This window comes from Ochotona curzoniae, unplaced genomic scaffold (genome assembly GCF_017591425.1).
Source record: "Ochotona curzoniae isolate NIBS_2020 unplaced genomic scaffold, NIBS_Ocur_1.0 patch337, whole genome shotgun sequence".
Lineage (NCBI taxonomy): Eukaryota > Metazoa > Chordata > Mammalia > Lagomorpha > Ochotonidae > Ochotona > Ochotona curzoniae.
Window position 1 is genome coordinate 326,028 of NW_024466903.1, and position 25,497 is coordinate 351,524.

The window sequence follows — 25,497 nt, forward strand, 5'->3', positions numbered from 1 at the left end:
ATGGAGGATCTTTAAACGTGAAGTCCCTTCCTTACTTCAGGCTTAGGACAATGCTAGATACTTTGCTCATTTTAAAAAGTGTTTGTAGAATGAGGGGAGGAAAGAAATCTCCCATTCATGATACACTCCCCAAATGGTCAGAGAGGGCCGGAGATGAACCAGGCTAAAGTAAGAATGAGGAACCTTATCTGGATCTCCCACACAGGTAACAGAGGATATCTTCTGCTGTATTCCCAGGAGTATTTTGGACTTGAACCAGCAAACAATGTAAATTGCTAGCATTACAGGTAGCAGCTTAACTTATTATGCCATAATGCTAGCCCTTTTTGCTCATATTTTAACTTTGCCCATTTTCTGCTTTAAAAATTGGAAAACTTGGAGCAGGGATTAATTCTTGTGGTTACACTGCCATGTCCCACATTTGAATGCTTGGATTTGTTTCCTGGCTTAGGCTCCTGACTTCAGCTTCTTATTAATTTGTATCTGAGAAGCTGCAAAGATGGTTCAAGTATTTGGGTTCCTGAGACCCAAAAGGAAGACATGTATTAAATATGAATTAAATTTTTTTCTAGGTTGTTGTGAACCTCAGTTCATTTAGTTAATCCATAATTAGTTAATTCCCCCAAATTAAAAGTTTTGGGAGATTCAATCAGAAAAGGAGATCCTTTCTATTCCCTTCAGTCCCCCTCTCTGAGCTGTTTATCTCCCTCAAGAAACAGTGAATATCTACTAACCATGTAATAAAAATTCAGTTCTCACCAAATTCTTAAAATTTCATTTTTTACTCTTTATATTCCATCATGTATATCATATTGATATCATAGTATTTCCCTTTTATTAGTTTCTACTACAATGAGTTTATATTCTGTTGCTCTATTAGATTATATGAATGAAGACATCAACTATATATTATTTATTCTGTATATCAGACCATAGTATCATGAACACAGTATTTTTATATCAATATTTTTAAATGTTTCCAATTCAAATTATTTCTTTACAGAAATTTTGAATAATAAGGAACAAACATGGGGCCAGCTATTCCTCTGCCTAGTAGTGACAATATACAATATGGGCACCAATGCATATCCTGATGGTCCACTTCAATCTAGTAATCTGCTTATGGCCTAGGGCAGTGTCAGAGGACAGTTCAACCCTTGAGACCTGTCACCATGGGAGACTCAGAAGAATATCCCGGCTCCTAGCTTTGGATTACCTCAGCTCTGGCCCTTGCAGCCATTTGGGGTGTGAACCAGGGCATGGAAAATCTCTTTTTATGTCTATGCTCTCTGTAAAATCTGCCATTCAATTTTAAAAAATAAATTTATAAAAGAAATAACAAACCAACATTAATCAGTGTGCTCATTCTCCCAGTTTTTTCAAGGATGATACTTTCCATGCAAAAATAAATGTATAAAGATGAGTAAGTAGCAAACCAAATTTCCTTTTATATTTCATTGGTATAAATTGATACAATTTCCATTCACCTACAGCATTTGGAGAACAAACTAACAAGTAAAAAAAGATTTGTCAGTATTCCATTGACATTTCTGGTTCAGACTAAATAAAAAATCTCAAGGGCTACAGTTCAGTTAATACAGATTGCTCATAGTGGACAAGGTCATTTTGTTCTCTTTCTATTGCATTTTTCAATGTGCAGTAGAAACTAATTACTCAACATGTGTGCAGGAACACTGGATACTTAATCATGATGCCCTCCTGATAGAAATTTGACTTTGCAGAGAATTGATTCATATCTGGCCATCTACAGGCTGACATATCTTATATGATACCTTATACTCTAGTACATGAAGAAGTTTATTAGCATTAGGTATAGTTAGGAACATTGATTTGTTGTATTTCATTATTTAACATGTTTTTAAAGATGGCATTCCAAGTATTAAGTTTATGAATGGAAACACTGACAAAAGTTTTCTCCGAAAAGTGTTAATGAAATGTTATTTCTGACATTTGAAAAAGAAATACAAAAGGTGCAATAAAAAGGAATAAAACAGGAATAACCACAATAACATGTACAGTTTTACCGTTAAGGGATGAAATTATCTTTCTGTTATAAAACTGAGTCATACATTCCATATGTACATGAAACTAAAATAGTAGGAGTGTTCTAAGTGAGACACAAAGAGATGAACTGATTCTTCAATTTCCCTAAGTTGTTCTGAACCATTTTTGGTGATCAGCTCCTTACAGTGAATTCAGAGAAAACTGACCTCCACATCCTAAGGTCAAAATAAGATAATGTGTCTACTCATTACTCATCAATCTGATGAGTATTTATTGAATAATTCTTCTGCACAAGGCTACAATAAGGTAGAGATAAAGGAAGAACAAGCTCATTCTCCCTGGACATCAACAGTAGCTGGAGAGACAGCTGCAAAATGAAGTGAAGATACATTGCAGTAAGAACTGTAACAGACACTTGCAACAGTTATTGAAATACAAAGATATATAAACAACTGAATTTCAGTGAGAGAGAATATTCAGGCTTCATCTGAATCAAGTGGATTTCCACATTGTTCTTGAAATTACTCCTAGGATATTCTTGTTCTTGAGATGAATACACAAGGATTTTTTCAGAAAATTTTGTATGAATATAAGCTTAGTTTTTATTTCAGTTCTCTATGAACCTTTTGAATTACACTTACATGTGGAAAGTAAGACGTATGATCAATTCTTAGTGGATAGGCATTTTGTATCAACCAATTATAGGTTATGATTTACTATCAAACTGCAGAAGGTTTCTGATTTCCATTACTTAATCCTTTTCCATGTCATTTTAAAGATTAATTATTTTACAATCAATTAGGCATACTTAACAAATTTGAGGAAGATTCTAACTGAGCAGCTCTATCTACCATGTCATGCAATTTATGAGAAACCTCAGACTGTAACAGTGGACAGAAACTGGTGAAAGGATTAATAGTAAAAATGTGGCAATAGATTTGATAGCCAACCAAGGAAGCAGAGAAATGAACGAACCAGCTCGTTAGACTTTCAAACAGAAAGAATCTAGAGTTTGAGCTAAAAGAAACATTATTGTGTGCTATATATGATAGAAATAAAAGTTGTCCAGAATGCTAATGTAATCTTGAACAATATAAAAAGAACTATATATTCAGAGAAGGAAGAAAAGCAATAGCCTGGCTCTCATCAATACATTAACTATCAGGGACAGGTGATCCAGAAGTTATAAGATTTGAAAATTGTGCTTCACAATGAAGAGTTCACAAGATAGAAATGTTTAGAGAAAGAGAAGCATGAAGGAGCAATAACAGGCATCTAAAACAATCATTCATTTCATTAATTTGTTCAATTTACAAGATTTTTTTGATAAGTATTAGTATGTTAGACACTGTTCAAAGCACATGATAAATTAGACAAATCATCTGCTACTGAGGTTTTGTCACATAAGTACAGAGATCCATATCGTGGGAACATTGAAGGTCTGTGTTCCTCTAGAAAAATCATGAATATTTGAGTATTGTCTAATAGAAGACTTCTTGGATTCACTCACAGAAACACAATGATGAAATATGCAATTTCAATAATGTATGTAGGATATTATGTTAGGAAAAAACGTGAACTTACATTTCTCCTGTTCTACAAAAAAGAAGCAGAGCTCTATCAAATTGCATGTCATTTCCTTGGATCCCTTGCCTTCAGAGGCTTCATTTCTGGTAGTGGAGGAGGCAAGGGTGGCTTAAAATACCATTATAGAATACTTCATGTATTAGAAAATTTCCTCATGTATTAGGAAATCAAGGTATGTTGTACCTAAAAGATTTTGCTTTTTTAAAATTTTATTGTATATAAGTTTGCAATGTTCTTTGAAAGCGAGTCTCCCTTTTCACCTTCTTTATAAAACTACATTGCTAAAAGATGTCTTAGCCAGTTATATCTCCCACAGATCTTTACTAATTAAGCCACTCTTTCATGGCTTGCGTCCTAGTTTCTCCTTTCCTCCCTGAGCCTTAGCTACAGAAGAATATAAAAACCCTCAATTAAAATCAATAAACTGACAGCTTGATCAGACATCCTGTCTTGCTGTCCATTCTTCGTGTCTCTTGTCCCCCATTCTCTCCTAGGTTGGTTGCAACCCCCGTTGACTGTCCTGCTGGACGGGACACCAAGAAACATTTAAAAAGTGAAGAAATATACCATGCACCCAGGTGGGCAGAGTCAATATCATCAAAATGTCCATATTACCAAAAGCAATATACAAATTCAACATGATTCCAATCAAAATATGAAGAACATTCTTCACAAACCTGGAAAAAATGATCTAAAAGTTCATCTGGAAACACGAAAGAACACAAACAGCCACTCCAGTTATGGCCATGTAATTCCATGAGCAGCCCTTGAATTCTGCAGATAGAATGTCATTACTAAAATTGTCTTCACAGTACACCTCCAAGACTGCGAGTAAAATTAAGCCTCCTCTCTTTAACAATAGTCTGTTTTAGGTATTTTCTTGAGGAAATGAAAAGCTTACTCTGTATTCACAGAAACTCACTTATCTCTGTGAGCCTCACTTTTATATTCACCATCAGGTGGTAAAATTTATATTTGTTCAGTACCTATTAAGTTTCAGACACTCCACTAGAAATTAAACATAGTGCTGTGAACACATGAAATAAAAATTCCTGTCCACAAGAAGTTTATATTGGAAGGCTCCACCTTTTAGCTTCATCATTGTATTAACTTTCCACCCCTTAATGTTACATACTAGCAGTTGGGTTGGAACAGCTGAAGACTCAGAGGACATTAAAACCATATCTGAATCACAGCACTGCTATTTCTCTCACTGTCTTTTTCTCGTTCTTTATTTCTTTAACTATCTAAAAGCATATTGCATAAATCAGGCCATTTCTCAGCTGAATATTGTAGAATAAATGTCCTATGGAAAAAGCCATTCTGCTACATGATCACAGGCCATTATTATGTTTCAACAAGGTAGTAACAATTATATAATATATGAGATGGAGTCCATAGTTAATTTTTTCAGTTGTGTCCAGCATGTATTTATGGCATATTTATTTATTTATGCAGGATATAATCAAGGTTCATCAGTTGCCTTTGGCTGTTTGGCTCTGTAATATAATTTGATCTAGAATTTCGTCTCACGAAATTTTGAGGCTGTTTGACACTTCTCACAAAATTCATTTAGTTAATTAAGTTTCTAAATATTTCAAATTATGTTGCTGAGGTATTTTATAATTAAACTCAGGTAAACACTTATAAAAAAATAAACATAATATTTTACATTTTATATTAAATCATATAAAAAAACTACATTTTTTTTCAATTGATGAAGTTACATACCATAATTTGGTTAGATGGCATGTCCAACAATGTGAATGTGAATTTTCTCCTTTAAATTAATAAATAATCTACAGAGCGATAGTTTGAAATCATGTGAAGAGCTTCTTCTAACCAAAGACAAAGAGAAGTAATACAGATGGTAAGGAATATGGTGTTCCAACCATATGGAGTGGAATTTTTTCATAACGTATAAGACACTAAGGAAAATATTCAGAGAGCAAAATCAGTCTTTGAAGATTGAGCAAGCAACATTTTGCTGGATTCACAAGTAACATGCACCAGTACAGCTCACATCAAAAAAAACCAACATGCTTTATTAAGTTAGCATATAATGGTCCACAAAAGTATTCATGCCCATCTAAATACCTACAAAGGTAGATATTTAAAACCCAGTTTTACAGAAAGGACAGACTTAAGAGTTGATCTTTACATACAAACACATTTTTTGACTCCTTTCTGATTTTTGTCTTAAAACAGCACATGTCCCCTTGTGAGTTCCACAGGAGGCATAGACATTAACCAGAAGTGACAGGCTACACACTTCTGAATTGCAGGACTTTATTCCTTGTGGCAGAAAAGTCCTGAGATCATCACGTTTGTTTTAATCCCTGAGTGCAAAGAGTTTGTTTCAATGCAATGACTAGAAAGATAAGGCAAATTAGGGAAAATATGAATTTAGAAAACACACAAGTTTTTGACAGATAATGAGTTACTTATTTAGTTTAAGGATTAGAAAAAATCAAGATCTCTGTGGTCAAAACTGGACTCTCGAAATCAAGAAAAAAATGGATTCCTGTTTCGTACTCATTTATAAAAGTATAATCATATAGATCATATTTCTAATTATGAAAAATACAATTATATAATTGACAGAGACAAATATCAGAGTACAGCTGCACAGTGCCTGGCACAATGACCTAGCAGCTAAAGTCCTCGCCTTGAAGGCACCAGGTTCTAATCCAGGCAGTCCCGCTTCCCATCCAGCTCCTTACTAGCGACCTGGGAAAGCAGTAGAGGATGGCCCAAAGCATGGGAACTCTGCGCCTGTGTGGGAGACCAGGAGGAAGCTCCAGGTTCCTGGCTTTGGATTGGCTCAGCTCTAGCCATTGTAGCCTCTTGTGGAGTGAATCACTGGACAGAAGCTCTTCCTCTCTGCTTCTCCTCCTTTCTGTGTATCTGACTTTGCAATAAAAATAAATAAATCTGTTTTTTTTTTTAAGCTGCTAAGGCAACAAGGTAATTGACTGATTACAGCAAAATCAAAGATTTTCCGTGAAGAAGAAAGTTGATAAAGGATAAGAAATTGGGGGAAATAATTGTTATGTATAAAACTGACAGCCAATTCATATTTGTAGTAGGAAAAAGGAGCTCGAGTTTTGCAGAAACTAAAGGAAATGAAAACCACATAGTTAGCAAATATGTAGTGACAAATGAAAATGGAATATTGGACATGAAAATTGCATAAAAATTTGCAAATACACAGTATGGACAAGGAAGTAGTGGAGACTAAATGCTGTTTGGAGTCCAGTAGGGCAGTATTGACTGTGCAGCCTGTAATTCTGAGGATCATAATACTTCTAGCCATGTTGCTTTTCATTGTTACTGTAACATACTATTAATAATGCCTTTTTCATTCTGAAAATTATTTTAGTGGGTATTATAATTTATGTGATTACCCTGCTGATGAATCAGCAATTCTAAATCTGAATTTCCTGAAGTTCTCACACAGATCCACAAGAGGAAATTGACGAATATATACATAGCAATGTTTAAGCTAGTTAGGAACTGGAGGCAAACTGTGTTTTTTTCTCTAGGGCAATGACTAATACCTAATGGTGCGAGATATCACAAAGTAAGTCGAAATAAGAAACAACAAAATACATATATACTTGTATTTATATTCATATATATGTATTTATGTACACAGATTCATATAATAGAAGACTGTTAATGTATTAGTGTATTGGAAACTCTCCTTTTATTTCTGAGGTACTTTACTGTGATTCAGAACACCCAAGGTTTTTTTTTTTTCTCCAATACCTTATGACTACTCTACCAGGGTTTGGCAAACCTAGCTGGTTTTTTTATTTATTGTTGGTTTCATGTTAAAAGACATGAAAAGCCATGAAAAAGATGTTAGAAGACTGAAAGCTCATTGTTTGTAACTGTTTAATGTTTTCACACTCACAAAATTTCTATAAATTGATAAAAAAAAAACTCACATACAAAACATAGTATGTTGTAGAAAGATACATACACAGTCAGGGATGTATGTGTATGAAACATTTAAGTTAGATTAATATCTATGACTAGTAGAAAAGTTCCAACGACTATTATTAGTGAGAAGTTAGCAGATTGAACACCATCATGTACAAAGTCTGAGAATGCAGCACTCAATATCTGAGTCTTCAAAACAACTTACAGGGATGATAGGTCAAAATCCCAGCAACTGGAAATATGATTATAATTTTTATACTTCCTCTCTAGCTAGTCACCTCTGTCCAATTTCTGTGTAACACATGTGCAAATCTATGTCTAATTTTCAAACAGTATAAAACAATCTGTTGTAATTGTGTGTGCCATAAAATTAATTTTGCTATATTCTTTTCACTTTAAGGTAAACCAAAGAGGTGTTGATTTTATAAGCTAAGGGACAAATATTGGAAATTTAGATAGATACGCAGATAGAGAGAATTTTCTTAAGATTTATTTTTCTTAGAAAGCCAGATCAGATTTCTGGAGAGAAGCAGAAACAGAGAAAGATTTCATCTGCTGGTTCACTCCCAAATGGCCGCAATGGCCAGAACTGAGCCCATCTGAAGCCAGGACCTTCTTCCAGGTCTCCCACGCTGATGACATGAACTGGTGTCCATGTAGTATCCCTCAGCTGGCAATGTGTGTTTTCAGCTAATTGAATCATTGTGCCAGGTCGATAGATATCTTTTTAATAAACAAGGTTGGTTAGGATCAAAATTTAAAGTGGAAAATTTTTTGGCCATTTTTGGCTTTAGTATTTTTTTTATATAATCCAAAACCCCTTTTTTAGTCAGGAAGATAAATCTATAGCTTTAAGAAATACATAACACTTATGAAATACACCATATGGTCCTTCCAGGAAATTCGGAACTTTCTTCTCTTTTTGACTGACTTTTTTGGAAAATTCACCCAAATTTATTTTAGCAAATGACAGGAAATGAAGATATGATCCTCCATACAGTCTGACAGCATCATTAGCAGTTCAGCTTCTCTCTCTCTCTCTCTCTCTCTTTCCCTCTTTAATGTTCAAGGCTACTAAGCATTAATTTTTCAAACACAGCACCACCTGCAATTCTAAAAATTTTGGACAAATTCTAATTTCTACCATTATGGCATATTAGGGAATCAGACCAAAAAGCAAAGAAAAATCTCTTGATTAACAGAATGAAGAACATATTATAGATAGAAGCAATCCAACACAAAAATTAAGGCAGGGTATAAATTAGGTAAAACATCCCTAGAGAGTATCAGAAAGCTTTATTAATATACACTAAAATAGTCCAAATAAGATGTCATATTTATATTTTTAAAAAATCATTTATTTATTTAAAAAGCAGAGTGACAAAGATAGGCATCTTCTATTTGCTGATAGTCGTCCAGATGGTATAACAGTCAGGTCAAGGCCAGGCTGAAGCCAGGACCCACACCAGAAAAGTTTCCAACAGAAGCATCAGCTGACATAAACTCCCTATACAAGCATCAATGACAATATAAAGATGTATTTGCAGAGTTCAGTTTGGTTTTCATAAGCAGATAGCTAGTGAGCACCTGAATGGGCTTATGTATTTATTTTAAATACAGAGAGATTCTATCCACTAGTTCATTCTCAAAATGCTTGCAGTCAGGGTTGGCCTAGGACAAGGCCAAGATCTGGGACCTTGTTCCGGGTTTGCCACCTGATTGACAGAGAACCAAGGAATTGAGTTATTACCTGCTGGCCCACTGTGTGTACATTCTTTAAACCTGGAATCAGAAGAAGAACTAGAACTCCAATCCAGATTTAATGATTCAGGAGCTAGTTAATACTGTGCCAAACACCTCCCACCCCTGGAATAACTAGTTTAAAACCAGATGCACATATGTGTGGAAAAGTAATATACTGCACTGCTATTATTGAGAATGGATGGGTTACTTAGGAAATGATTCTGAGAAATATTGTTCAAAACTAAGGGAAATAAAGTCCCTATAAATGATGTTCACAGAAATTATTTGAAGGAGTATTAAATATTAAAAAAAAGTAATGGGCCTGGCACAATAGACTAATGGCAAAAAGCCTTGCCTTGCATGCACCAATATCCCAAATAGGTGCCATTTCATGTACTAGCTGCTCCACTTCCCTTCCAGCTCCCTGCTTGCAGCCTGAGGAAGCAGTAAAAGACAGTCCAAGGTCTTGGGACCCTGCGCCCATGTGCGAGACCCAGAAGAAGCTCCTGGCTTTGGATCAGCTCAGCTCCGGTTGTGGTGACCATTTACACAGTGAACTAGCAGATACAAGACTTTTCTACCTCTCCTTCTCTCTGTGAATCTGACATTCCAATGGAAAAAAAATAGAATCTTAAGAAAAACTCGAAATATTTTACAAAATTACTTACTTTACTTAAAAGAAAGAGAAAACACAAGGTAAGATCTTTCATCTACTGGTTCACTACCAATATGGACATAATGGTCAGAACTGGGCTGGTCCAAAGCCAGGAGCTGCTTCCAGGTCTTCCACATGTGTAAAACCGCCCAAGTATTTGAGCCATCTTCTGCTGCCTTCCCAGGCTGTAAGGAGGGAACTGGAAAGGAAAAGGAGCAGCTGAGACAGGAACTGGTGTCCTATATGGGATGGCAGTACCAAAGCTTAAGGAATAGCGTGCTACACCACCATACTGGCCACACAGTATTGAATATTTTAACGTGAAAGGCTAAACTTTAGGAACACTAGAAGATGACATAGGAAGATACTATTGCATTTCATGGCTTGACAATTTCTTTTTAAAAGGTTCAAAAAAAGGGCCTGGCAGGATGGTGCAGTGGTTAAGGACCTCACCTTGTCTTGAGTGCCCGGGATCCCATATGGGCGCCGGTTCTAATCCTGGCAGCCCCGCTTCCCATCCAGCTCCCTGCCTGTGGCCCGGGAAAGCAGTAGAGGACGGCCAAAGCTTTGGGACCCTGCACCCCCGTGTGGGAGACCTGAAAGAGGCTCCTGGCTTCGGATCAGCATAGCATCGGCCATTGTGCTCACTTGGGGAGTGAATATTCGGACAGAAGATCTTCCTCTCTCTCCTCTCTGTATATCCACCTTTCCAATAAAAATCAAATAAATCTTAAAAAAAAAAGTTTCAAAAAGTCTAAATCAAAAGGAAACTTCCAACAATATTTACTCAAAGTGAATCATAAAATAAGTAAGAACAGATGAGCTGAGCTGGATGAAAATATCAAAAATTGTATGTTGGTCAAAAATAGCATTGAGAGTACAGATTTTTACAAATCAATAATTATAAGACAGATAAAAAACTTGAATGAAGAAATACTTTCTTTGAAAGTATTTGAAATCAAATGATTTCAAAGTGAAGGAACCTAAGTAGTTATAAAAATAAGAAAAGAAATGCAATTTGGATATTTAGGAGCAGGAGAGATGCCTTTTATAGCAACAATGCTATTCATCCACTGACAACAGGAGTACAAATCAGCATCAACATTTAACTGACTTAAGCGACTGCATTGAAACATTTGGAAATGTCAACTCTTACGAGTCTCTACACAGGATGTATACTTGGAGATATTCTATCTCATTTTCACTACAGACTGTCATAGAAATGTTTGGAACACAGTGGTCTCAATCCAGAATGACAACAATAAAATATCGAGGAAAACATGAAAGTCACCAAAATATTCACTCAAATAAAAGATCATTTGAATAAATCAAATAAACTATAATACCTCTGTTAAAATACATTGCTCAACCCAATATTCATCTCCAAATTATACCATTTCTGTGGGCTTTTTTCAGCAAAACCCCTCATATCAGGAAAAATCAATATATCAGGAATCTCCAGGCCAATCTGATGGGTCAGTGGCTAAATCCTCGCCTTGCATGTGCCCATATCCCATATGGGCACCAGTTCATGTTTATGCTGCTCCACTTCCCATCCAGCTCCTGCCTGTGGCTTGGACAAAGCAGCAGAGAATGGACTATAAGGCTTGGGATCCTGCACCCACATGAGCTACATAAAGGAGACTCCTGGCACCCTGCTTCAGATGAGTTCGGCTCTGGCCATGTGGCGGCCACTTGGGGAGTGGACCAGTGGATGGAAAAATCTTTGTTTCTCCCCTCTGTAAGTTTTCCTTCTAATCAAAATGAAGAAATCTTTTAAAAAATTATTTCTTTAGAATACATAATTATATCTTTTATGACTATGAATGTATATAGCAGTCACGAAAATTTATCATGCCTAAAAAGCAACTCAGGCATACCATATCTAATTCCATTCTGCTTTGTCTTCATTTCTAAGCTGATATCTTCATCCTTGTCTTGAGAAAATCTGTGAAGTCATCATTCTCATATGCCATCCATCACCATGTTGTTCTGTCTTTAAAAGTCATCTGGAGGCTTGGCACATATCAGCATGACTCTGCCAACATCCTAATTTAAACACTTAATTTAAACGTCAGCTTTTCTTTCTGGGTTACTGGAATAGCTTTACAAATAGGTCTTCTGACTCCCTGGGCCTCATACTTTACTATTTATTTTAAAGAAATCAACTTGAGCAGAAGTTTAACAAAAGTCAAATTATATTTCTTCTGTGCTTAAATTCCCCTGTGGCTTTCTATGCTTCAGGTTTATAGTCTAGATTCTGGCCAAAACTCATGGAGCCTTAAACACAAAGGTTCTGCTATTTTTGTGTTAACTGTTTTTAGAATGAATGTCTTTTGACTCCTGTGCTATTCTCTAAATATATCTCAGGAATTGTGTACTTGTTATTTTTCCACCTATCGTACAGATACCTGGAAAACTCACATTCTTAATTCTGTCGGGGCATTTTTCAAATGTCACCTTATCATTGTGGCGATAATACTGTACATCTTGTTCTCCACACTGCTGCTTCCCTTTTGTCCTATTTTGTTTTTGTGAGGCCTGCCCCTATTTGATAAATGTTTTATATTTACTTTTGTGTTTACTTATTCTCTGCCTCTCTAGAGAATGTAAAATTGAAGAGATTTAAAAATTTGTGTTCTGGGCCTGGCGGTGTGGCCTAGTGGCTAAAGTCCTCACCTTAAATGCGCCAGGATCCCGGCAGCTCCACTTCCCTGCTTGTGGCCTGGGAAAGCAATCAAGGGACTGCCCAAAGCCTTGGGACCCTGCACCCATGTGGGAGACAGGGAAGAATCTACTGGCTCCTGGCTTTGGATCGGCACAGTACCGGCCATTGCGCTCACTTGGGGAGTGAATCATTGGACGGAATATCTTCCTTTCTGTCTCTCCTCCTCTCTGTATATCTGACTTTCCAATAAATAAATAAATCTTTATAAAAAAAATTTGTGTTTACCACTATATATGTATTTCCCATAGACTGAACAAATAATAGGTGCCTAACAAATACATGTTAGATGCTTTTAATGAATTTCATGAACTTTACAACAGCATGAAAGCTAACGGAAATGTTAAATTAAATGAATCATGGAAGTTGCAAGAAACAAAAGTTACTCAAACTACAGCCACTTAAATAAGTAGACATTAAAACAATTTCCTAAGGCTAAATTGTAAAGCCACATGAACTAAATCCTCACCACAGCACAAACAGGTCTCACAAACAACATATTGAGACAAAGAAGCGAACTGCAGAAGAGCATGTAACATGTAACTATTGAGAAAAGTTAAAAATCAATAAATATTACATATGGTCTTTTTTTAAAGAGCAAAATTATGAGGATTCTGTATAGGAAATGAGAAGCAATTTAGACAGCTAGAACACAGGAAGGATCTTAAAGTATAAGCACTATTTTGCTTATGGAAGTGGTGCTCACTAAAAACAATTTCTTTTAAAATTTGTTTTTGTCTTTTAAGTTATTTATTATTTGATGATATAGTTCCATAGGCTCTGGGATTTTCCTTTACTCCTTCCAAACCCCCTCCCTTCATTATTATTATTATTACAATAGTAGTCCTTCATAAACAGTATAAGTCCATGATTCAGTTAATTAAGTGTATCCTCACGTTGTAGGTATGGACAATGGCAGAGAGTCCAACATGCTATTATCAAGATATATTTAACAGTTTTAGTCCCTCTTTGATTTGGAAATAGACTTGTATACTGCATTGTATCTTCACATCTGGATTTGATAATCTCTATTAGACAGTTATACATTCATTTAATGAAAAGCCATACAATCAAAGTAACAACAAGAATAAAAATAGAAAAATTACAACAACATCAACAACATGAAGTTAAATAATATGCTACGGAGTGACCGATATGTTGCTGAAGAAATAAAAAAACAAGTTTAAAAAAAAACCTTCCTGAAGCAAATGATGTTACTGTGTGGCCTATGCCTCAGTGCAGAAATGAATAAGAAAAAAAGTTTTTGAAAGGATGGAAATAAAAATAAAAATATCATACCCCTGAGAGATAACAAAAACAAAATTGAAACGTGTATTAATTTTGTATTTTGCATGAAGGTTGCCTTTTATCAGAGAACATGTGGTATTTGTCCTTTTGGAATTGACTTATTTCACTGGGCATAATGGTCTCTAGCTGGGGCCAACTAGGTGCAAATGGCAGAATTTTATTCTTTTTAATGGCTGAGTAGTATTCCACAGAGTAAATGTACTGCAGTTTCTTTAACCACTCCTCTTTGGATGGACATCTGGGTTGTTTCCATGTGCTTGTCATTGTAGATTGTGCTGCTGCATATCTACGATTATAGATCCCCTTCTCATGTGCAGATCCCATTTCCTGTGAGTAGATTCCCAGATGTAGAATGGCTAGATCGTATAGCACATGCATTTTCAGTTCTCTTAGCATTCTCTATGCTAACTTCTGTAGTGGCTGTGTTAGCCTACACTCCCAGCAACAGTGAAGGAGAGTGCCTTTTCCCCCACATCCTCGGTAGCAGGTGTTGTTGGTAGAGTCCTAAATGTAGGGCAATCTCACTGGAATTATATGGAATCATAATGTGGTTTTTACTTGTATTTCCCTGATAGTTAAGGAGCCTGAGCATTTTTTTCATATGTCTATTAACCATTTGAATTTGTTTTGAAAAATATTTCTATATGTTGCATCTGCATTCATACCTGTTGTCCACGGATATCAACACAAAATGAATACAAATATTGGAGTTTGACCAATTTTTTTTAGTAATGCAATAGAATAATCAGATTTATTGCATGTTTTGGTGTTGGTACTAAGATTTCAGGATCATTAGCCTTGAATTAAAAAGTGATATTGAGAAGGAACTCTAAAATTTTGGTTTGAAAAATCAGGGTGTATGTTGCAGCTGAAACATGTTTACTGGCATAAAAAGATTTCTGGCCATGAGCAGTCATATTTGAGGTGTACAATAGAGTTGCCCAAGAAAATAGTAAGCTGCTAACTGAGTGTATGATTTCTGAGGGTGGGGAACAAATCAAGACTAGTAACAAACCTTAAAGAGTAAGAAAATACAGAAGCTATTCTATCAAACTCGATGTAAGTGCTTGAAAAAACACAGTGAATCAAACATAAGCAAGTGTATTGTCAAGGCTGGTTTTTCCAAACACTACAACTGAACTATCTACTTCCATTTTAATAGTTATCAAAACATTTACATACCTTGATTTGTTCAATCATTACACCCCACTTTTTATCTCCAATAATTTATTTCATATTTACTTTTAAACAGAGTATAAAATATCTAATAAATAGGCAAACAGATTGTTGTGATGTTTGCTTTTGTTATACTTTACTCACTCATTCTTCAATAAATTGCTCTTAGCATGGAAAATATACCTTGAGGTTTTATTTTATGGACCTCAAAGGCCTTATAAAAAGTCTAACAAAATTAGTCCTAAATTTTAAATGTTTTAAAGAAGTTATTTATAGCTCCGCTTATATATCCTCATAAATGACTACATTTAAAGTAATACCACATTTTTTTCCTGGCTTCTGTTTTAGAAAGACAATTAAGCTTTATTTGTGACAATTGCTGAGAATAAATCACAACAACATGCAAACATAAAACGTTAAATTTTCTTCAATAAATGTGTGATTCATCATGGTATGCTTGATTACAATTCTGAGCAAAATTGAGAGTCGTGTGTGTGTGTGTGTGTGTCTGTGTACATATATAAATGAATTTGTGTGCTTTTTAGAAAATACTTAATGGTCTTAATTTACTTCACAAGTAGAAGCAATAATCTTTGCAGATATGCTGCTATAAAGGCAAGAGTACACCTTTTTGTGAAAATAGTTCTTATTTTTCCATTTTTATCAGAAACCATTTTTGTCTTCCCAAAAGTGAGCCTTTGCTTTTCAAAGTTCTTCCAATTTAGCAAAAAATTCATTTCAAAAAAATTGAAATATATTGTTGTCATGTCAGTGTACTTCCATAACTAACTTATTTTGTAGTATAATTTTCCATGCTTTAAAAGGGTTACTATGCAAAAGTTTTAAATTCTGGCTACTATTAGGCTGCTTGCTTTGAATGAGGCCATGTTTTTTTCAGGAGAGTTTTTTTTTTTTTGCTTATTTTCCTTAGAAATATTTTGTTTATGTACATTAGAAGGAAAACTGATGATATTACATATGGAAGCAAATAGAGCAATATTTCTTTAAAATTTGCATATTGACCTAATGTACATATTTTCCTTGTTAACATCATTAATTAACTGTAAAGGCACAAAATATTTTTAATTACACAGAGAATGGAAAACAATTGTGAAATGTGTAGTTTCAGAAGATGCCAGTAAATCAACAGAAGCACAGGAAATGCCTTAGCTTTAGGAAAAGAAATTAATGTAAGCCTTCATCTAAATGCCTAGACAGAAGCAGAGTAAAACGGCATCACGGCCATGATTCCTTTGGAAATCTCAGTACTTGGAGGTACTGAGGAGTGTGGAAACTTGAAACTAATCAAAGTGGAGGGTCGGTTAGACAACGTGTGGATCTAGGGTTTTGTATTCAATTCACAGTGGCTCTGAACAGGATGCCTCTACATAACAGTGAAGGAAATAAGGGTATAAGCACAGGGTTAATGTCCGAATACAATGCTGGGATACTTGCATCCCACAACTTGCATCAGACGGGTATGTCTCCAAAGAAAGAGACCGAGTAGTAACTTTTTCAGAAACTGAAAGGTTGAAGTTGGAGGACAGACAGAATTAGGAAGGTAAATGCTGATCTCTCCCTTTGAGAAAAGCAACTCATTCTTTATTCACTCTACATAAAAATATCTAATGAATTTCAGCTGTATAAAAAAAAACACAGATTTATTTGCACCTTCAAATGTGAATGTGCAACTAAGGACCACAGAACATTTGCTTAAGGTTATATGGTGAAAGAAAAATGTGAAATCAAGTTCAATGGGAAAGAAGTCATAACTGTAAACGTATGTCAACTATCTTGCCTTTTAAAAAGAGAAGTGCTGAAACCTTTATATCTTGTTGGTATGGATGCCAGTTACTATAGCATTAAGGGCAACATGATGAAGCTTTTCACAGAAACTGAACAAAGGGGCAGGCATTTGTTGTAACAACTAAGATCCCTTTTGGAACTCCACACATCACAGTTCAGAAGGCCTGTGTAGGAATTCCACTCCACTCCCAATTCTAGCTTCCTGCCCTTTCACATACAAGGGAGGCAGCAGGTGATGGTTCAAGTAATCGGTTCACTGACTCTCGTCACAGAATTAGGATGGACTGAAGTTGGTCTCATAAATGCCGTCTCCAAAATATATTTTTCTTATATTTTTCCACAATTATTCTTGCAGGTGTGCTTCAGAAAATGAACAAAGAGAAAGCCAAGAAGAAAAAAGGGATTCAGGAGTAGGAATCTAGCTATTGCATGAGCCACTAGGCATCTCCAGGATGACAGCTACTCTCCACTTCTAGAGAATATTAGGTAAGCTGGGAAAAGGGCAGAAAGCTCCAGGGGGAAAGTTTACATGGCAAAATGGAAAGTTATAGATTATCTGTTTTTTTGCATTTTAATGATAAAAAACATCTGAAAGGTTTGATGTGTTGTAGAAAAATTAGGAATAATTACATAGAAAAATGTCAATTATTTTAAGAAGAAAATATTAACCACAAGAATGATACAAAGCTGTCTTAGGAAGAAAGACAGAAATTTAGGCCAGGAACAAGTGTCTACATAACAATATTATTATAACAATTATTGCTTTAACTTTCTGATATTCCTACTTCAGTTAAAAAGGGTATGTGTGGGGTGGTGGTAGTTGTACAAATTTTGTTCTAATCTTCCATAACAGTCAAAACCAAATTCAATCAATCCTAGCTGAAATCATGATAATGTAAGAAAATTGTACCAGAATAACTTATGTATTTTTGAGTATTGTGTGCTTTTGGTAAAAATCTAGAGGAAGACAAGGTCTGGGAAGAAAGCTGAAGTTTTCCAATAGTTTTCACACTTTTAGTGGTTTTAAGGTATGTAGGCACATTGCTTTGCTATGAATCTTACAAGTTGACGCAATAATGTAGATAGTAATCAGTAAACTTATAAATTCCTTACTACACTGTAATTAGTTACATAAAATGATAAATTAACACTAAAGTATCACAGCTTGTGAAATAAAGTTAATTATTTTCTTTTGGTGATACATCTAAGACTTTTACAACTACTACTGGAAATGCTTCAATTGCCTCAGGGAAAGGAATAATATAAACATAAAATAATGTTACATCACTCCTAGTCTAAATTTTCATTTTACTGGAAATTATTTCTCTTTCTGCATATCAAGCAGTAGAATATATGGACAACATTTGAAATTACGTGTTTTATAATTAGGTGAATGTCAAGTACAGATTTAACTCTAGCTGTTCCATTTTTAAAAGAGAATCCTGCTTCATCAGATCTATTCCATATAGTTAAATAATACATAAATTATTTTAGTGGGCCTAAGACAAATGATGCAGAAAACTCAAAAAGCATGTTGGTGTTTGTCATCATAGATGAAGGAGAGCTGAAATTTATACTCTTCAAGTAGCACTAAATACTTCAGAAAGCATTTTAAAACATTCTGCTAACTTCCAAATTATCAGCAAAAAAAAGTTTATCAAATGAATCACCTATACTTGACGCTTTTTAAAGATATCTTAATAATGCTTTAGGACATGTCCTCTTTTCAGCACTTACTATAAAATAATCTTCCTGCATTTCCCAAAATTGCAACATCAATTCATGAAATGACATACCATTTGGTGTAGAAATTGCAAACAGGCAAACATGTTGTAGTGTTTACTGCTCCCAAGGAGAGATACTGAGAATCTAGGTTATTTCTGAATCTGGATTCCACCAAAGCACAGATTGCTTCAGACCATTTGCCCTGTAATTTTATTATTTGCAGATAATAGTAGGCTGGTAACACAGTTTGTGCAAGTATGCTTTCTGATATATTTTGAGCATTAAAAGAACAAACTTATTCTAATGACCAGCTACTTGGAGCTATATAATCATTGGAAAACATGTAGGATGAGAGAAATGTGATTCTCTTCCTTTCCTTCATATACATACTAATCTCTAGAATTCTGTATTATTATTTCATTGACCTACTATCAAATAAGTTGGGGAACCTCGGTTGACCTGAGATTCAAAGAATAAGTTAACTGATATTAATATTCAGCTGATGAAACCTAGACTAAGATTGGCAGCTTTAACATTCTAGAGGTTTAAAATAAGTATTCATCTCCACTGGGTTCATTTACCTATTTTATTGTAAGAATGCCCTAGTTTATACAAATTTTGACACATTCATTATCTTTTCAAAACATAATGAAGTGAATTGTTAGGAATTAAGACAATGGTATTATATATGACTACATATAGATATGGTAAATCTACTTCTGCAAGAATGAAAAGTAGCCCAAGCATATTAATTTGTAAGAAAAATGAGATTCATTTCTAAAGCACAGTTTCTCCATTTTTCTTCTGGGTGTTAAATATTAAATAGTGAAAAGTTAAAAATTGGAATTCTGTGGTTTCACAGATTTGCTGAGCATAAAACTCTGGTCAATAACTACATTTCTCATATATTTAAGCAAAATGTGCAGCCTTGATTTTTTTTCTTTCAGTTTTGATATTCTGAACATCACCAGCCTCAAAGTTTATCCTAACAACAGCCAACCTATGTTGTTTGTGATTTATGTGATGTGGTAACTTTTCGCTTGCTAGTGACTTCTGAATAAAGAAGAAATATGCATACTTGTGTGTGTGTGTGTGTGTGTGTGTGTGTGTGCAATATCTTAGTATCTGAAATAGTATGATGTATTGGTTACAGTTTTATAAGTTGGCATACTATTTGGTTTGAATAAAACAGTAAATTTTTGATGAAGACTTTTTTTTAAAAAAAGCACTTATTATAATGATGTTTTGAATGACATGGTTTTAAATTCCCTTGTAAAAAATAATACAGAGATTATTTTAAAAATTTCCTTTAGAATTATAAGAAATTTAGGCTTAAACAATTTAAAACATCAGAATCATGCCTAAGTTATTCTTTATTTTATATTCCTAAATATTTTTTGCCAGTTTGCTGTCTCATATGGTTAATTTTCTCTTTGTCACCTCTACTGTTCATTTGATTTTGTGAGCAAACATGAACTATTATTTAAAGCACAACATAGACTACCTCCATCTATTTTTTTATTATTATTGCGAAGTCAGAGATACAGAAAGGAGGAGAGACAGGAAGATTTTACGTCCAATGATTCACTCCCCAAGTGACCACAACAGTCAGTGCTGCACTGATCTGAAGCCAGCAACCAAGAACTTGCTCCAGGTCTCCCATATGGATGCAGGGTTCCAAGGCTTCGACTGCTTTCCCAGGGCACAAGCAGGGAGCTGAATGGGACCTGGGGCCGGCAGGATTAGAGCCAGCTCCCATATGGGATCCTGGAGAGTTCAAGGCGAGGACTTTAGCCACTAGGCCGTTGTGCTGGGTCCTACCTCTATCTATTATTTTGTGTTTCCATGATGTTTTTGATACGGTTCCCTGGGATTTCATCATTTCCATGTTTAAAATCTTTCTCTCACATTCTGTTTCCTTGGCAAAGTGCAAAATTTATTTTTTATTCTAAAATTGTGATACATTTCCAGGCATGCTCCCACTTGCCTTTCAAAGCTACTTCAAAATCAGGCTTGTAGTTATACTGAAACACTTGTCCTTACCGAAAAGTACATCTGTTTACATATATGTGTGTGTATATGAATATATCCATATAAATGATTCTGCATAAATACACATTTATCTAGAATTTCTCAGTGGAGAGATTTTTCTATTGTTTGTCTATGTTTTTCTCTTAGAAATGCACACTATGCAACACAGGTCAGCTAATCAACTAAGATATAACTGAGCACAAGTATGAATTAAGATGTGTTGAGGGAAAAATGGATACAAAGCTTTTAGCTAATCTTCTCTTTAGGTTAATGAAAATCTGTTAGTGATAATCTATGATTTTTGATAATTTACCCTCACCACTAAAAGACGGTGTGTTAAGACCCAGCAATTGGATAATACTCTGATAGAACAGTATTCAGGTGCTCTGAATCCGAAAAAGGTAGAATGAAGGCTTCTTTATTTGTTTATCATGTAGTGTCATTCTTAAATAGGTTTGGAAATAGAGTATTTATGTTTATATTAGTATAAATAAATTTTAACCTGCTTTTCTAGCTTACTAATGGCCAAGGGTTTGCTCACCATTGGATGGCCTGTGGGTATCACTGTTTTAAACAGGTAAATAGTTTACAAAATTTCCATCAAGCTTGGAACATGAAGCATGTTAAACCTGGAAAACACTGACCTTTTTACAGCAATTTAGAAACTGTGATGAATATAAACATCTATTGACGACCATAGGCTGTCAAATGATAGTATCTCACTTGAGGCTCAAGAAGCCTTGCTTGGTAGGGAGCATGCTGTGGACAGCAATCAGTATACTTGTTAGTATCATTACTCTTGTATTAAAATAATCGAGTATAATTTCCTCCTAGTGTTAGCTTTCCATTTAAATTTCTAGTTTGTTGATGTAATAGATCTGAATTTTAGTGTGAATTGATAAATCATTTCTATGAAAAAAAGAGGAATTAGAAGTTCCCAAGTGAAAAGAAGAAACAAATTGGAAGTAAGATCAATAAACTAACTTCCGAAGTTTTGTTCTTACTAGGGTTATTTCTTGGACTAAACACAAAAATCAATCAAAAATCTAAGTTAGAAAACTAAATAATGCATCAGTGACCCGAGTCTTTTAGCTGCATAAACCTCTGACAGGTAAAATGACAACATCCAAACCATATATTATCTAGGTAAGACAAAAAATACTTTTTGTACTGGAACAGTCATTTGATAAATGTATTCTGCTTTTTTGCAATGTTTACTTTTGATAAACGGTCAGACTTAGCCATGACTTTGCTTTGACATTTATCTCACAGTCAGCAGTCATTATCTTGTGAAAACAATCTATTCTTCCTGTTATCTTCCACCTCACAATTGTTATGTCTTCTCACTGAAAATTTCCTACATAGTTTGTAATTTATAGCATATATAGCCACATTTTCAAATGAAACATTTCAGAAATATAGCTTACAACTAATTTTCTTTTAAATAATCGACTTGCAGCAGTTCTGAGGCTGCTACCAACATTTATAACTTCCAAAGGTGAATGTTATGGAAAGAAAAGTAGTGTTGATAGTTTATTCATTTTTAAAGGCACATAATATATCTGAGGTGCAGACATTGCGAGATGTCCTCCAAATATCAGCAATGATTGAGGGTGAGAGAGGGTTGTGGGAGGTGGTGGACTGAGGCCACGAGCTTGGAATTCAGTCTAGGTCTCCTGTGTTGGGTGGCAGAATCTTATTACTTGAGCCAATGCCATTGCCATCAAGGGTCTGCACTGGTGGGAAGCTAAGGTAAAAAAGCTGGAGCAGGGAATAGACCCAGCTGCTCCAACATGAGATGTGGTTGCTTTAACTGATAGACTAAATGCCCACTCCCCTACTTCCATTTTCCATACTTGTCAGATGGGCCAACTGATCTTTATTCTGAATTTTCTGTTCTCTTCCAACTGCACCTGCATTTTAATTTCCTTGTAAAAGCAATAAATTGAGCCTAAGCCAACTACTTTTTAACTTTCCTCTCCAGTACTAAAAGAGTTTGATTACCTGAAAGCTCTGTAAAAACTTATCACAACACTAGTATAATTGTGACATGGTTGTAACTTGGATTATTATGTTAGTTCAGTCGTTTTGAAGAACCTAGGCGTTTTCTGCCTTTTGTGATTCTGCCTTAATGGCTTGGCTGGGGGCTGTGTGAACCTCACGCCTGATAGTCTACGTGACACCCGGCAGGACACCTGGCAGGTCACGTAGGCAGACCACTCCTCAGGAAGGAGGTACCTGGTGTTTGATAAGATTCACAGCCCAATAGCTTATCAATTTGTACTTTTTAAAAGTTGCTTGTTTCAAACCCACCAATAGAAGCCTGCTAAGTCATGACTGCATAATTAATAGCCTGAAATGTATAAGAACTGGGGGGCTTGGGCTCTCGGGGGCCTTTCCTTGGCTTCTGGCTTGCGCTTCTTTTGCCCTCCTTGTGGATCCTTGCAGCCTCTGCTGCGGCTGCCCCTCCCCCGCCCAGCCATGCTGGGCTGGGGGAGGTCGCTGGGTTACCTAGGCTAACCTGAATAAACCACCTTTTTGCCTCAGCACCGACTTCAGGCTTGATGATTATCTGGGGGTTTCAAAAACCGGCACAACAGTTTCACGGAATAAACTAGACTTTTCTAGTCTGTATGGAGATAATATAAGAGCACAACTCTGCATACTAGGTATACAATAGTACTCCTGTTTACTGTCACACAACAATGGCTTTGGCTCTGTTTTCCTTCAGTCTCTCAGAAAGGAGTCCTTTGGGAAAGTACCCCCAATAAAACAGAGGTGGCTAAGAGCCGAGTTTGCTGGTGACTAAATGTTTTGAGATAATTAGAGCCCAAAGGGAGAAGTCTACAATATAAGTAACAATAGAATGGCAGGACATCACTACAAAGATGAGCAAGAGTATAAGGCGTAGATTGACAGCTCTTTAATGAAGTAATCACAAAATCATAATGGAAGGCAGTGTAGCAACAATTGATATCAGAAGGATTGCAAAAGTCTGATTAATTTTAAGAAGCAATTTGTTCTTACATCTTATCAAACTCAGATACAGAATGAAGAGTAAAACAAGGTATAAAAATGTTTGCAAAAGTAAATCACAGGAAACTGAGTATGTTAAAGATACTAGGGAAGACATAATGATTTCTCAAACAATAATATACAATATGAATATTGGAATTTATCCATATTCAGATCTTCAGAAGTAGTTTATGAGCTTAAAGGAATAACAGTTAATAAACTCATTAGAGATGTGGCGTATCACTAGAATAACTAACAATTTCGAATATTTTAATGATGCTCTTATAGAGCAGACTAGTATTCATGCATTCTAACAGGTAAGTTTTAATACGAAACAGAAAAAGGCCCTATAGGTTCTCTCCTATTTTTGTAACTACATGGTAAGTACTGTGAATTAGTGAACTTCACTTTCAGCAATCATTAAATGTGAAAGAACTTTTAATGTGTGATTAAATGCCTATGTATTTAGCCATTTATAATGTTTCAGCAAAAACTACCCAAAACAAACCAAAATGGCAACATTTATACCTTTTCTTAATCTCTGTCTCAATATGACAAAATGCCATTTTTGTTACTTGAAATCCAATACTCAAGTGCAGCAAGTCAAGTCTACACAGATATTCAATCTGCCACGTTTTCTGATTGACCGTTAATATGACTACAATAAGACATAGCTAGTTAAATCATTATTTCAGAAAACCATGTTAAAATGAAATAATGCTTGAAGAATTTAATTATCAAAATACTCTTTCTGTGGTTAATGGTTTTAAATATTTTATGCTGCATGATTAAATTTAAATAAGTATGTAAATGTTATTACTGAAATAATCGTGGTACTTGAAATTAAAATAGGTATTCACTTTCCAAGAAATATTTGGGGGTTAGTTACTTATTAAACCTAAGAGTTTATTTCCTAGGGAAGGCCCTCTGTCAGTGAATTTGCATCTGCTTAATATGACGCTAAACAGAGTTTTAATTGAGATCAGGTCTACTTTTTGTGTTGAAGTACTTTAGTAAAAGCAACATAAAAATTTGTCAGATAATATTTTTATAAAATGAGGCATACTAACAAAGAAATCAGACTATTGTTTGCTAAAAATCATAGATATAATACATTTTATGTGATTCTTTTTTATATATTAAGATTACATGCAGACCCTGGAGCCCCAATCCAGCTCCAAGTAGGGGTCCTTGTTGCTGTGACAGCTGGGAAAGTACACCACTGGAAGACCAAATCCAGGATTTCCACTGGATTGGGGATTGTATGTTGTTTGGGAAAGGGGATTTGGGGATGTATGAGAGTGGGACTGCTGAGGGAGTACTTCATAGTACTTCATACAGGTGTGAATGATTTTTCGGGGATTCTGAGGACTGGGCCACTGAACCTGCAGGTAAATGAGGAGGTTGAGTAAAGATAATTTAGAGGAAGGATATGAGAGGTCATCTGGGTCAGACCTAATGCATCCACCCATGTGGAAGTCCTAGACTGGGCTAGGTGGCATCACCCATCACCAGGCAGCACAAATAAAAGTTTTCTGGGAGCTGCTTGCCAGGGCTAGACTGCAGTACTCATCAGTGCTTGTCTGGCCAGGGGAGTGACCACAAAAGAGTGTGCCATGACATCAAATGACAAGTAGAGAATCGGGTCTGGGAGGGCAGATTCTGTAGAGGATTTAGGGGGTCACTCCTGTAGGACTGGTGGTTTGTGCTAAAGGTGGTGGTAATGATGCTGAGCTAGACATGACCACGGCAC